Source organism: Chrysemys picta, chromosome 14, assembly GCF_011386835.1.
Source record: "Chrysemys picta bellii isolate R12L10 chromosome 14, ASM1138683v2, whole genome shotgun sequence".
NCBI lineage: Eukaryota > Metazoa > Chordata > Testudines > Emydidae > Chrysemys > Chrysemys picta.
This window is the reverse complement of record NC_088804.1, coordinates 13,668,333-13,683,475: the sequence shown is the minus strand read 5'-3', so window position 1 is coordinate 13,683,475 and position 15,143 is coordinate 13,668,333. Positions and strand designations below refer to the sequence as shown.

General features: G+C 40.8%; 1 long non-coding RNA gene across 2 annotated transcripts in view; it reads right to left on the bottom strand.

Moving 5' to 3' along the window:
- LOC135975597 (uncharacterized) overlaps window positions 1-8,355 on the bottom strand; it is a 182,507-nt gene extending 174,152 nt beyond the window's left edge. Inside the window, exon 1 of one of the 2 annotated variants that reach the window (XR_010592529.1) lies at window positions 8,264-8,355. This is a non-coding gene — a long non-coding RNA (uncharacterized LOC135975597). The remainder of the gene's footprint in view (window positions 1-8,263) is intronic. The other variant, XR_010592530.1, reaches the window with a different exon arrangement.
- Window positions 8,356-15,143: the final 6,788 nt, after the last annotated feature.

Sequence of the window (15,143 nt, the reverse complement as noted above, 5' to 3'; positions counted from 1 at the left end):
ATCAAATAGACTAAAATACAGCATAAATATTTTTGCACTTCTTTTAGCTTGCTTAACTTGAAAACAAGGTTTCACTTTCTGGCATTGCCTATTTATCTGTTTATATTTTGGAAAAAAAATTATGATACGAGCAAATGGGAAGGAAAAGTTCAGCCTTTTCCTTTTTGCTGGTTATAGATGTCATGAAAATATGGCGAATCTCTCTGGAGAAATTGAGGAAGCTCGTGGAATACAATTTCCTCACTCACACATCAGACATTGCTTATTTACCTAAATGCTACAAATGATGGGTCAAAATTCTGAGGTCCTGCATCAGTGTTTACTAAGGGACATTGCTGTCAACCTCCCCCATTTCGCCCCCATTTAATACATCTACAACTGATATTTGTTGTATCCATCTCAATTTTTGGGGATAGTTGATGTAATCTTCCCAAATTTTGCAGCCGTGCCAGGGTGAGCCCAGGGTATTGGTAACCCATAACGCAACTGCACCAACTCAGAGAATAAAGGCTTCAGTCCAGTGAAGCACTGAGGCAGATGCTTTTAGGCACTTGAGTAGCCCCACTGAAATCAATGGGCCATTGCCCTCTGTGGATTCAATGGGTCTACCCACCTATTTAAGGTTAAGCCCATCCTTAAGCACTTCACTGGATCAAGGCCCTAACTGAAGGTAGCAGAGCTAAGTTTTTAATTTTCACATGGTGCAGGAGGTCACAGTTTGGCCCTGAATGTAGCATATTAAATGATATAGACAGACATGGGACAGAACTCCAGATCTGAACCCCTCCTACCTTCTGAATTTTGTGAAGGTCAATGATCATTAGTGGTAGTAATATGGTAGTGCCAAGATGACCCAAGAAGTTACTGGTGCTCTACAGACACAAGATACAGTCCCTGCCTTAAGGACTTTGCAATGTGGAGAAATCCAGAGCCAGAGCCCAACTTCATAGTTTGGGTATGAAGGGTAAGAACCATATATCAACATTGGGTAAATCTGAGGGTGGAATCCCACAATCTTATCACATGTAGAACCAGTTTTGCAATGGAAGGATCAGATCGTAGCAGAGTCTCCTCAGAATGCCTGAGTCTGGGCCTAAGCTATGCAGATCTCATCAGTGTGTGCATGGTTTTCCCGCAGATCATGGCTCAATTTTACAAATGTTCCCCAGCATCAGCACACATAGCTTTGAGTTTAGAACAAAACCCAAAAGTTTTGCTGCTTTTCAGATTTGGTTATGGAAGTTTTACAGGGTTGAATTGAGAACACAGGTTTTTAAACTTTGCTTGGCCCATCACATCCCTGGTAATTTCTCTTCACTTTTAACTGTAAAGGAATCTGTTGACAAGAGATTTCAGCTATACAGACTTCTAGAAACTAATCTGCCCATGTACACACACACACAGCATATACTGTACTGCAGGTACTTCCAATATAGATTAAGGGTTAATGTGCTATATGGTTCTGCAAATGATTTTGACCTTTACTTTTTAGTTATTATATAAGAGTCATATTTCCTAGGAGGAGAAACATGTGGATTGTATCTGCTGTTGAAATGCATTTGGAAAAAACAACAAAGCTATCGACAATAAAAGGAATTTAAAGCTTCTTTGTATAGCTGCTAGACCATACCTCCTATCTGCATTTTCTTTAGATATGATCCATGATAAGGGCAAAGTATCTGTAAAAGCCACTGTGGTTTAGGAAAATGAGCACAGAGCTCTAATCCCTGCTCTGCCACTAATTTGCATGTGTGTCCTTATGCAACTCACTTCAACTTTCTATCCCAGTTCTTCTTTCTGGAAAATGGGGATAACATTAACCAGACCTGCCTCAAAGAGGGTGGCTAGATAATATCGATACAGCATCCTGACCATGTAAAGCAATACAATAGTTATTTGAGGGTTAATAAATCAGCCATTAACTATATGCCATGGGTGAAAACCTTGAAGAGTGTCCCAGGACTTTTGGTCACATCACTCAGAAGTTACTTTGGGATTAAAATTAATCTGATGGGCAGCAACCCATGCTATGAACTCTCGTTTTGAGCATGTCACACAAGCACTGAAGTTTGCAAACTGGCTAATGCAATGCACATACAAAGCACTTCATGGAAAGGCTCTTAGATTATAGCTCAGATATATGCATGTACTGCGGGGGGTCCTGAGCAGCCTTACAGCTCAGAGCACCACTCCCCCGATACAAAACATGTGTTGCCTATCAGAGACTTCAATTTGTCCCCTTGTTTGCATTTCTATCTGGTAGACAAGCAGATTTCCCCTTCCTCGTCTTCCTCATTCCTCTCCTCTTCTCCAAAGGTGTGTTTGGTTTTTGGTCCCCGTCCCACCCCCCCGCTACAACCCCTGGCAATTGTATTTCAAAAGAATTTGCATTTTCACCCATTTGTGAGAGCGCAAGACAGAGCCCCGGTCTCAGTCCCGAATGTGCCGGCCCTTCGTCAGTGTGAGTCATAAATGTGACATGACTTAAATATATATTTTTGTATTGATATAGATAATCATGATTTGCAAGCTGACTCAAATTAACAATCAATTACATATGAATAGGCTCTAATCAATAAGTTAATTTGACTAAAAGGAAGAGGGCCAGGAAGATGGAGGACGTGGAATTTAAACAGCAGGGCCCTTCAGCTGTAAAGAAGCTGCTAAGCTGCTGGTGGAAAACTGAGCAGTCCTTTGTGGAAGAGGGCAATTTTCCCTCTCCCTCCCTCTCTCCCCCTCCCCCGTTTTTGTAGATGTAGAGTGTGTTTATTAAAGAATAAAGCAGAACAATTATTACATTCACAGCAGATTGGGTCCCTTCAGACAGCTGCATGCTTGAACTGCGTCCATAATAGTTGTGTCAGCCTGCTCCCTAGCGTTGCTAGCAGTGTGCAGCATCTGACAGGAGCTAATGCAAACCCGACACCCAGATCGTGTGTCTGAAGACAACAGCCTGCCGCTCCAGCTGTACCCAGTTAGAAAGAGATATGAAGCCCCCAAAATACTCTTGCTATCTTCTGGGTGGCAAGGAAATCTCAATTATACACACAAGGGATGTGGTTGGGGGGGGAAGGAGAAAGAATGTTTAAATTGTATACGTAAATTGTTTTGTTTTACAAGCTGGAGTAAATCAGCACATTTGCAGGCCATATTTATCTGATCCACTCAGTAATAATCTTTTTGAATGAACACCATTGATGTGGTATTTATGCCTTTGCAAAACATAACCAATCCCCTCAATTCAATTAAGGCATTAGTGAAAAAATAAGAAATTTTGCTCCTGGGCTAGTCACTACTGCCAGAGAGTCACATGAATATCTGCTCAGCTGCCATCAAAGATTGAAACTGAAGAACACACTTGACAATTGAGAAACTCAGAAACATTCACTGATTTCTACCTACTGATTTCTCCCCATTGCAACCTCATTCACACCCATTTAAACTCAAGGGAGTTACGGTGACACAAAACTAAGGTAAGAGCAGAGAATCAGAGTCTCTGTTTATCTAGCATAGGTTTCCAAGTAATGGGCCCACTCCTTCAATCTTTTCCCAGAAAAAGCTTCCACTGACTTCAGTGGGAATTTGCCTGACTCAAGATGGCATGATCAAGTCCAAAGTTCTACCATGGGGTTTTGCTTCAAGTTCGAGGAGTTCAGGGCTGCATGCCTCCCCATTTCTGCTTGCATAACACTGGGGTTATGGGGCCCTCCTGTTGTTTATGTATGGAGAGAGAAGCAAGATGGCTACAATCTCTGCTCCTCGATAGGTGTCCTAGACAGACTTCACCAGGAGTGGACCTGTTACAGATATGGGACTTAGACACAAACTAAAATTGCTTTCCCCAGTGGAATAATGACATAGGAAGAGGGTGATAGGGCAAGCACTTGACCTGAGGGAGACCTTCCCTGGCCCTGCTAGTGGATCTAGCTCAATCTCAGTTACACCTGTGTAAATCAGAATCAACTCCAGTAGAGTCGCAGCTCAAGCTCAATTGCAACATCTTTAGTGATAACATAGCACCGTCTCCTCATGCTTACAGCCCAGGGGGAAAAGGTTTCTTTGAAATGATCTGCTGAATTATTTGGAAACATCATCTTATAAAAAAGTCAATATAGGCACTAAAAACAGGAACCCCATTCTAAAGGGTAAATCTATCCACAGAAAAAACGTTTTGTCTCATACAGGCAAAGATCCAGGTTTGGCTTTCAGTAGGGGCCTGGAAGGCCCTGCACAGAGAGTAGGCTGATGAGAATTCATCAGTGATCATTCAAACTAGGGAGTGTACTGATGAGAGATGTACTATTTAAGCAATAGTCCTCACCGTTGTGGGCCTTTCACAACAAGATAATTGACACTAGTGAGAGTTATGGCCCCTGAGCTGAAGGTCAGGGTCCATAATGGAAGGCAAGGTCACATATATCACAGAAATGTCCATAACCAAAGGGGCTATTGTGAATAGAGCACTTATAAAAGTGTTGTTGTAGTCCCCACACCTTTTTTAAACAATAAGTTAGAAATCAGGTGATTTGCTACTGCAGATTAATGCAGACTTCATTCTCTCCTTAAAAAGAAATGATACAAAATCTGGACATTCCAACCGGCATCTTAGATGAGTTGGAGACAACTGGAAATACTGTCTGAACAGCTGAGTTTCATTAAATACAATTTAATATTCATTTGATGTAAGATGCGTCCCCAAAATTGGTATAGTTACTGATTTGTGTATGGCTGTTAGAGGTGGGAGAAATTGTCTATGATATTTTCTTAAACAAAAAATGTAATTCACTTTGTTGGTGTTTTTGTCCTTTCCAAAAATATTCAGCCAACTGTTAGCAGGGACGTTCACAGAAACAGCAAATCTTAAATGAACATTGGAGAATATTCATGAAAGTGAGTGTTGAACCACTGAATGTGAATATTAACAAGATAACCTGTTTCTAAAAAAATATTACACTAATCCAGTTGGGGAATAGAGAACAATATGGTGTTAAGCCTATGTATCTAATCAAAACTAATATTTTGAATATCTAATAGCAAATATTCACAACTAACAATCTACAGAGCAAAAAATATTTGGTAGAACAATTATGAATCATGAATACTGTATATTTGAGAAACCCTTAAACTACTTCTTGACAACTAGTGATCAGTTTAAGGAGGTATATTTAGCAAATGCATTATTCACTATGAATTAGTTCCTCAGCTCCAATAGCTACTCCAGTGGCAATCAACATAGATTTATAACTACATAATAAGAGGGAGAAATGGTCTTTCCATTGTCATGTTTACACTATATCACTATTTCTTTGAACTGGATAATACCATATCTCACACCTAACTAAGCCTCTTCACTGGGCAAATTCTACACCAATTTGTTTGCAAAACTCAAACTCAGGATATTTTATAAAAACACAAAGGGGACACACGATATGGTTGCACCATTTGTTTTACTGTTGGACAAACTGGAGCTTATTCTGGATTTCTCTTACACCAGAGGAACTCCACTGAGGTCAATGAATGACACTAGTGTACATCGGAGGGGAATCATTTCTTGAATATTTGTTTTTTAGTAAAAAGGTTTGTTTGTTTGTTTAATGGAGATATCCCATCTCCTAGAACTGGAAGGGACCTTGAAAGGTCATCAAGTCCAGCCCCCTGCCTTCACTAGCAGGACCAAGTAGTGATTTTGCCCCAGATCCTAAGTGGCCCCCTCAAGGATTGAACTCACAACGCTGGGTTTAGCAAGCCAATGCAGGTTGGTTTGTTGGATCCTGGCTGTGCCTGTTACAACTTTCCCCTAACCTCCTTTACATTCATACTTGTTAAAAAAAAAATAATACTACAACATTCTAGAGTGGTGGCCCCAGATGCTCCAGTAAATACAATGTTAGAGCCTGACCTTGCGAAGTCATAAGTGCCTTTGTGCCTATGCAGAGTTCCAGTCCTTGCTTGCCTAATCAGAGTCATGAGCTGCAACATTAGGGCCCATAGGGGCACAGGTGATAGCAACTGAATTGTTTATGACTCTTGTGTGATTTCTACAATGATTCGAGCCTTATGAGCCAGATTTTTCACAAGAGCTCAGCTGTCATTTAGGCACTAGCACTGGCCAAGTTTTCAAGAGTTCACTATAAGGGGTTCCTTTGAAAAATCTGGCCACGGGCCCCATAATGGCAGCTGCTGGGTGCTAAGCAATTTGGACAATCTGGCCTTTCTATGACAGGAGCACAATTCTGTTGAAAAGCTGGCCCCAACTGCGGGCACTGACCTCTGGAAAATGAGGCCCCACATCCCCATGTCTGTGAACTACACACATTAACTCTGCAGCATATAGGACATTTAAATCACCCTCACTGGCAATCCTTCATGTGGTTTTATTTTCAAACAGAGAGAAGCGAAGGAATAGGCTCCTATATGGTTTTGGTTTCATAGCAGTATTGGAAAGCTAAATTGCAGATGGCAATTGAGCCTCACACATCTCAAGGAGGCACACGGGGTAGGCTGACAATTAGTTCACCATCAATTCTTTAGTCTAGTATTATGTAGGTCTCACTTGAAAAAGACATTTTTCTTAATGGTTTCCCTCTTCCGCATTGTGTAGTCCAAACCTCGATGTCCCCTGCAAGTGTTATTTCAAGTGCAATAGGCCCCTGCAACCTCTGGAATTACATACAGCACTGTAGTATGGAGTTTGTTATCAGGCTCCCTAATTCCATCTTTTAATAGACGGCGTTGAGCTAAGGCCGGGTCCAGACCCCCAAGCAGAAACTGAAGGGGGTAATGGAGCTGATGTATTAACCTTTGGCTAAACCATAGCAGCTGCTTTATTCTGCAGCACCCTCTACTTGCCGCATCCCATCATGGCAATATGACACCTGGACTCAAAAATACTTCCACAGAGTTACAATTAACCTCCGAAGTTAGGTTTCTATTAAGTTTCATGAAAGCAATATATATTTATAATTGGTATATGTAAAAAAAAATTAAACAGCCTTATTCTGCAATATCAGGCCAGAAATGTCTTATATTTCAAATGAACCATTACAGCCAAATCATGCAAATTCTTACTGATGTGGTTAGTCCGATGTGCTACTTATGAGAGCAAGAGCTACTCACGTGAGCAAGAATTTGCAGGGCCAGGCCTTTCATTTGTGTAGAATGCCTGCGGACAACCCCTAGGTGAACTCATTTTGTTTAATTTCTTATCCATTTGAACGTTGTGGGATTGAAAGTTCAGCTTAAAAAAAAAAATCAAACATTATTGGATTAATTTTCCATTTAGAAGAGACAGTGAAAAAGTAGTAGAAAATATTCAGTGAAAAAAATCAAGGTGAAAAATGTAGCAGAGCTTGGAATCAATGATGTTACTCTTGGGAGTAATGCAAACAGGTTTTGACCTTTTTTGCTTTGCTCCTTTAATAGAGCGTGTCTACCTATCTACAGATATTTAAACCCAGACCATCTACCCAGCAAACAGTTGTTGACTCTCAGGATGTTTTGCCATAGCCTGCATCCCCGCCATCTCACCTGCCATGTTGCCAATCATCCTCCTGCGGTAGCTGCACATTACAACCCTCTTTGTGGGGGGTTAATACAGTGGTGGAGGAAATAACACTGCTCCAATCAGCATTCAGCTCTAGGACCTTTCTCTGCAGACTTTAGGATTGTGCAGGGAGCGAATAAAGGGGGTGCAAGGAACGCATCTCTGCCTCTCACAGAGCACAGTCATCACAGAGCCCTAATTATACAAAGCTGCAGTGACAGGGCTACCATGGCATGAGGCAGATGGAACACATTGCAACAGACATCTGCTCCTTCTGCCCTCTCTCTTCAGTGAACCTGTGGAAGTTCCTCACCCCTCTGATAAAAGCCATGCTGACAGACACAGTCCCACCTCCTGTTTTCCTCAGCAACCTCCCTCAGTGGGAGTTCCACAGCAGAAAGGGGAAAACATTAATTTACCAGCAAGAGTTCTGTGGCACTAGGGGGTAATGCCTCCACTGAAGCCATCTATCTAGGACACCTTCAGTCTGCAGCCTCACAGAAGGGCCCTGAGCCTCTAGGCTCCCTCAAGGTTAAGGGAAGTAGCTGAATGATACCAGTCTGGAGACTCCTTCCACCTCCCTGCCTACAGAACCAGGATTCTCTGGATTCCCACAGTATCTGTCCAGGGGAACCAAAGGTACAATAAGATACTTTTTCCCCTCAGGAATATGAAAAGAGAAAATGAGGGGGAAATATAACAAGAATTAAGAATTCTTACCAGCTGGAAGGAAGGGAGCTACAGCCGCTGATGATAGCAAAATGGCTGCATTAGGGCCACAGCTGTGTGTGTCTGCCAAATTTAAAGAAAAGCATGCTGGGGAAAAAAGTTCCCATAGGAGGAGAAGGAAGAGTTATCAGAGTCCAAGTAACCACAATTGTGGTGTGTGTACTGCTGGTATGTCACAGAGTCCTAGTTACTTATTTTCATAATCCTCATACAAGATTTGATAGTTAACAATTTGGGGGAGGCAGAGGTTAAAACAAAGATTCATTTTCTCCCCACTCTTCTTTTATACCTTACTTCAGTAAAGCTGCAATAATATTGCAGTTAGATGTGTTTATGGAGGACTTTTACACCTTCCCTTTGCAAGCTTTGGCAGCTCTTGGAGACAATTTTATCTGACTGGTTAAATTACTGGGGTCAGATACTTAGTTGGTGTCATCTCTCTAATGAAGTCAATGGAGCTATGACAATTTACATCAGCTGAAGAGCTCTTTGCCGTATTTCTACTATAAGAGGAGTTCTTATGTTCCTTAGCCTTGACTGAAGAAACTGTTTGAATGTAGGACATAATCAGTCCCATCTCACCAAACGATACCAAACACACTAGAATGATGGTAGCTGGGTCACCAGTGGAGAGGCATTAATTAAAGTACACAGTAAATAGTTATTGATATTGTTCATTTGTTGGCTGGCATTGTACAAAAGAGTCAGTAACAGCAATGACAGAAAGGGAAGATGGTAAATCCTGCCTTCTCCATTGCAGATGCATTAGAGGGAAAAGAAGAGAGGGTGTTTGTTTCTTTTTTACTGCACAAATACTGGCAAGGTTAGGGAAGTAATGTGTCATGACACATTAGGCAGGGGTCCAACTAACAAGTCCCCTGTTGCTCCAAGGGGGCATTGTGAGCCAGAGGCAAAGGGGAGAGACATCCCAGCCCTCCTGCCTGGAGGCCACTATTTAACAGCAGGTGCTAACCAGAGCACAAACTGTTCCTTTTTGAAAGAGGAGCCATGAATGCTGCTGAACACCTTGCCTGAGCCTTCTCTGAGCTGTCCTGCTGATGGCTGTAGACTGGCTCAGGACCACTCCAATCAGCTGCTGCTGCTCCCTCCTCATGTAGATCTGAGGAGTTAGGGAAGAATTTTGCCTCCAGCCTTTATATATAAATATGTTTTCTTCAGTGTTTGAGTTAATACTGTGAAAGTCCCTCTTTAAGCCTTGCCTTGTAACTAGCATCAGATTTTACTTTTAAAGCCACATTTTCTCTTTAAATAGGGGAGTGAAAAAAATGCTGATTAACTGAGCACTTATATACCAAAGTAACAGAGCAAGGTGAGCTTTTACTGCTGTCCTATAAACCCATGGAAATTTGGGTTTGTCGTGGAAATAAGGCAAGCCCCATCAATGTGAGACTGTACAAGCTGCATAGTGACTAATTACGCTCTAAGGAGGATGAAAAGGGTTAATTAGATGGATTAAAAAAGTCCACACTCAACCCTAGTTTATGGGGAAGAGATCAGTGTAGTCAAAATGATGCCCTCATCACAATTAAATTAGATATCTTCTCCCCTATGACTAAGTTGGCTCCTCGCTATCTGCTCTGAAAAAGAGGCAATACTGAGCCACAGTTCACTTGCTGCTTTCCCCTTTCTCCATGAAGGAAGGGAACTAAATCAGCCCTTTACAGGGTGCACATAGCGTCTCTTTTCATATGGGCTGGCATGGTGAAGGGGCAGAACCAAGGGCCAAACCTTACATCCCCGCCCCCCTGCCCAGGAAGAGGAATGGCAGTCCATTGGAGGTTGCTTCTGCTTCGCTGCTCCCCTGTTGCAACCTGCAATGCAGGTACCCTGCTCAGGGGATCACAGAGGGATCAATTTCCTGTGCAGGTATGTCGGCTGGAACGTGCTGAAGCTAGCAGAGCTTTGTACTGCTTCCCATTGTTGTGGTATCTGAGTGCTTTCCGTACTGATATGGTTGACCATAGTGAAAGGTCACAGTGGAATTAATGGAGTCGGTGGCTCTTCTCCCTTTTGGGGTTACAGAAAGCTCCATTCAGGTAAGGTGGCTTTTTTTGGAGGATAGTGTAGATGAGGAGGGCAGTTGCTACTGTGAATGTCATGCTGGGTACAGAGGGAAAGCTCTCTCTATATGGGTCCCAGATTTACATTTTGCATAAATAGACAACATATTCATCTAATTTTGTGGAATAAAAATTTATCACAACCACCACTTGGTTCAGGGTATTTGAATTATATACTTAAAGATCACCAGAAAGCATTTTTCTCCAACTGTTATATTGGATACAGATACCAGAAGGAAATGATCTTTCATAGACAGAAATAGAATAACCTGTCACAATCCCCCATTTACAATGGTGGATCTTTATTGCTTTTCCCAGGGACTTATGAGTGTTAGTCTTTATCATTTAAAAATAAAGAATTTGATGTTATTCATTAAGAACTGTTACAGCTAAAATGGGAGTATGAGGGGAATTTGGATTAATTCACAAATTAAAATTGATAAAATGTTATACTAGCCTGTGGGGTTGCAAAGTGGAAATTTTTGAATACTGGATGTGTATGCAAGCATGCATTTGCTCATAATTTTTCTAACACACTCCCAACTGGCCTATTTATGGTCTCCTGGCAGTCAAGGTGAGTTTTAGGCCAACTCTGAGTGCTTTTGAAAACCCCACCCATACATTACAGATTGGACAGAACTAATTTTTGAAAATATTTACAAACAAGCCTGTTTTCTAAGGGTTATCTATCAGCACTACCTAGGTTGGTAGAACCAAGTCAGTCATCCTGGAAGCAAGTGGAGTTCTCACCCCATTCCAAACAGAATAAACATACCCTGGCTATATTCCAAACCCCTTTCCTGGGTAGTAGCTGTATTGCAATTTGTTAATACAGATAACAAGGAAATCTTAGCAGAAGCTTTTTCCTGCGCTTGGCTAATAGCGTTTTCCCTGCAGCCCTCATCTGCACCAGCCTCATTTCTTATATCCCAGGGCTTATACTCTAGTACTGGAACTCATAGAACGCACATGACATGCTGCTCTTCATATATGGGAGAGGCTCCCCTTAAATGTCAGCAAAATTAACTCCTTATGCTCCTTCAAATCACCCCTAAAAACTCTACTTTGCTCTTGCTAGTTTGGCCTGCTCTGAAGAAACTGCTGAGGCTGGTGACATCACCAGAGGGGCTGGAGCCTCCGGAGGGGGGTGGTTGGTCAAGGTGACAGTAGATCTGGAGAGAGGGAGATCTGGGAATGGTGACTGGGTATCATAGGGAATAGGGAGACAGAAGGTCTGGCTAGGCTGGCCTGGAGAGGGGATGTAACTGGAGAAGAGTTAGTAGAGCTCTGAGGAGGGAACCTGACTCCCAAAGCCCTTCCAGTATTTCAGCCACAAGGGTTGGTGCAGAGAGGTGACATCAGAAAGCGACAGGCCACAGCCCAACGTATATGCCTATTTGTAAATAATTAAGACGCTCAAGGTAGACTGACATAGACAAGGTAAGATGAGCACTTTCTGTGTATAAAACTCTTTATTTAATGCTTCCAGTTTCTTGTTTAGATTATATTTGTTCATGGTGTAATAAATAAGATGGCATTAATGAAAATAAAGTAAGACTAAGCCTGATACGTGCTACTAAGTTATTTAGACACCTGACTGTCACTTCTTGAAGTGATGCTACATAATAATTATCACATAGTAATTTTTTGAGCTAGCTACTCATTTTACAGTTGCTGAGTTGCACTGTTGATTTTAATGGAGTTATGCTGCTTTATAGCAGGGGAAGATCTGGTCCTTTATTTACATGCTCCTATCTCTACCCATACTCAACTCTTCTTGTTTCTCATTTTCTTCTCTTCCTGGTCTTTTCTTCTCTTTTCTTTCATGGTCAATCATTGTGTAATAAACTCTTATTAATATTTTACTCAATACAAGAGCTTTTTTGGGTGGTACATATTTTTTTCCTTGTAATGAAAGGATTTACTTAAGGTTATGCACATTTTTTTTATTAAAAAAAAAAACCCTTAACAAGAATATGTATTAAAAACATACAGCATGGAGGTTTCCCACTTCCGTGATACCTCAGACTGCCAGACACACCTTTATACTTACCCTTACATTTGCCCTAGAGTTTTCAGGGTGTGAACCCAAAGTCCATTGAAGTCTTTGGAAAGACACTCATCCACTTGAATGGGCTTTTGATCAGGCCACCAGTGACTTCAAAACACAAATGGCCCAAATTCATCTAAACTTCAGTGAAGTTGCACCAGGGAAAAAAATACTGGCCCAACAGGTCAAATTAGTCACTGAGATATATGTATATATATACACACACAGCTCTCATTGATTTAATCTAGCCCAAATTCTTTGTCATTTGAAAAAAAATAGCAGCACATGAGCTCTTCCCCCCCCTTACTCTGTTCGCTTTTATTGATCTGTAAATAGGTGCCTGTTATGCCCTAGCTCAAATTGGAATTCAAATATATATTTTAAAAATTATCCAAGGTTCTGAGCAGTTACGAGAACTTAATTTCCTGAACCACAAAAGAAAAATGAAAAAGGTGAAAACAACACTGACTGTTGATCTGTTTTAGTTAATAGCATGTCAATCTTCTCAGATCCAGTGCACAATCCTCTTTTGTGTGACTGAAGGTAGAAAATGAAAGTCAAAACTGAGTTAGAACATGCTTTGCTCACCCCTCCTGCACCCCAAAACTCATTCTGACCCTGCTTTGGGGGACAATATTGAAAACAGTCAACATATAACCCTGCTAAAAACATGAATCAAAAAGTCACTGCTTGTGGACATGTTTTTAAAATTGCTTAGTTGCATGGAAGTCCCTTTAGTGCTTGAAGGACTTTAATAAAATTGATTTTCTGAGTATAGCCTTTTAGCAGCTACTGTATAAGCTTGAAATATGAACCCTTCATTGTTGAAAGTGTTTCATTTTTGCCCTGTAACTAATGATCAAGGGAATGAGTGTGTTCAGAATTCTCCATGGCTGCCATTTTCATAATTAAATCGTGCTAATAATAAAGCTTTGCAGACTTTAAACAAACTGGCACTAGAGTGGAATGTGGTTTGCGGTGTTTCATTTAGAGACCTCTGCAATTAGCCTTTAATGAATAAGCATACCACAGTGATAAGTAAGACATCTCTATGAACTGCTTATTTACCAAAGCACAAAACTGTGACATTTTCATTCCAGTGACTGAATATTATTCTGTAGAAATCTTCTGAAGGGTTCTTGTGTAATTATTTTGAGAAGTTAAAGCACATTAATTGTTTTTTATACCTGAAGTCTAATTTCAGCTACACTTAAGCATACTACTCATGGTTTATCCTAATGTGCTCTACAATGTATCAAAAAATGAGCAGGAGGCAAATCAATAAAGGCACATTTCGATGAATAAATGGACATTGTTACTTTATGCATATATTCTATTTGCTATTAAGCTATGCTGAAGTTCATATACACTAGAAGATGCATTCATTCTGGAAATATGACAGCTTTCTTTTCTACAGTTATTTTAACTCAAGATCGCATATTACATTTTTTCCCCTTGAATTCTAATTGCTAATACTCACCCTTCCAGGATACAATGGGTCAGATCTTCAGATGGGACCATGCTGATTTATATGAGCTGAAGCTCTAGCAGCATGTGACTCAATGCACTGACGTAGGAGATTCAGTTTAGTTCATTCATTATAGATGTAACACAAAGACCTTAGGAGGGATTTGTTATTATCTAGCAAAACTCATTTCTGCATCTAATGAACAATATGTGCTGGTTTCCAAACTCCATGCCATCTCTCATACAGCACAGTGGCATATAGGTCCTGAGCCACTACCGATTGAAACAGTGGGAATCTTTCCATTTACTTTGGTGGGTGTTGGCTCAGGCGCATTAAAATCAATTTGGTGAGCACAAATACATTTGAGCATCATCACAAACAGACTGCCATCTGTTTGTAGAAGGACTGACTCAATGTCAGTAGACCATTCTCCGATACTGCTGTTAGAAGACAATACTAAAATAGTATGGTACGTATCTCTGAGATATGAGACACAGCAGAACCCTGATTATCCAAATCTAAATTTTGCAAAATTCTGTTCCCAAACACCATATGGGTCTTGGTGGAAAAAAAAGCAAAAGTAAGATATTTTGTTCATTAGAGCAATATTAAAATTAAATTTTAATATAAAGTACCTGAGACAAAACCAAAACTATTAACCCCAACGCCACTAACTATTCATTAGCCAACTCAATTTTGCATCCCATTATGAGTCACATTGTATAAATTCCTGCTGAAATTGATTTAGTAAACCAGTGCTTTGATGGGCCTGAAATTAAAAGGATAGAAGAAAAGATACAACTAATTGAAGAACATAATTTGATGATTGTTCAGGGTGTGAAACTTACTGAGGGCAGAATGGAGCTTTAATTAAACACAATGGGCCAAATTCAGACCTGGGGAAATGGCAGAGAAACACCATTGTAATCAATGGAGTTGGAGTAACTTATCCCAGGTCTGCATTTGGCCCAAGGTCTCACTGCACTTTGAAAATGTGTCTGGAAAAATAGCCCCCAAAAGGCAAAAATTTGTGTTTGTGATGCCCTATCTGGTGTGTGAGAAAGGGCCAGGAGTTACTTCATCTGGGGTATAAACTGCAATATGCTGAGCAGTTGACCTCGTTCAAACTCCCTCTGACTTCAGTGTGAGTTACTGGCTGAATCTGTTGTCTGGGCTGCTCCATGGTATAAAAAGAGAAGACCTAAAGTTATTGGCAAGAAATGTATTGAAAGGAATCCTGCCCTTCAGTCTGGAAACAGAGTTACAAGGTGA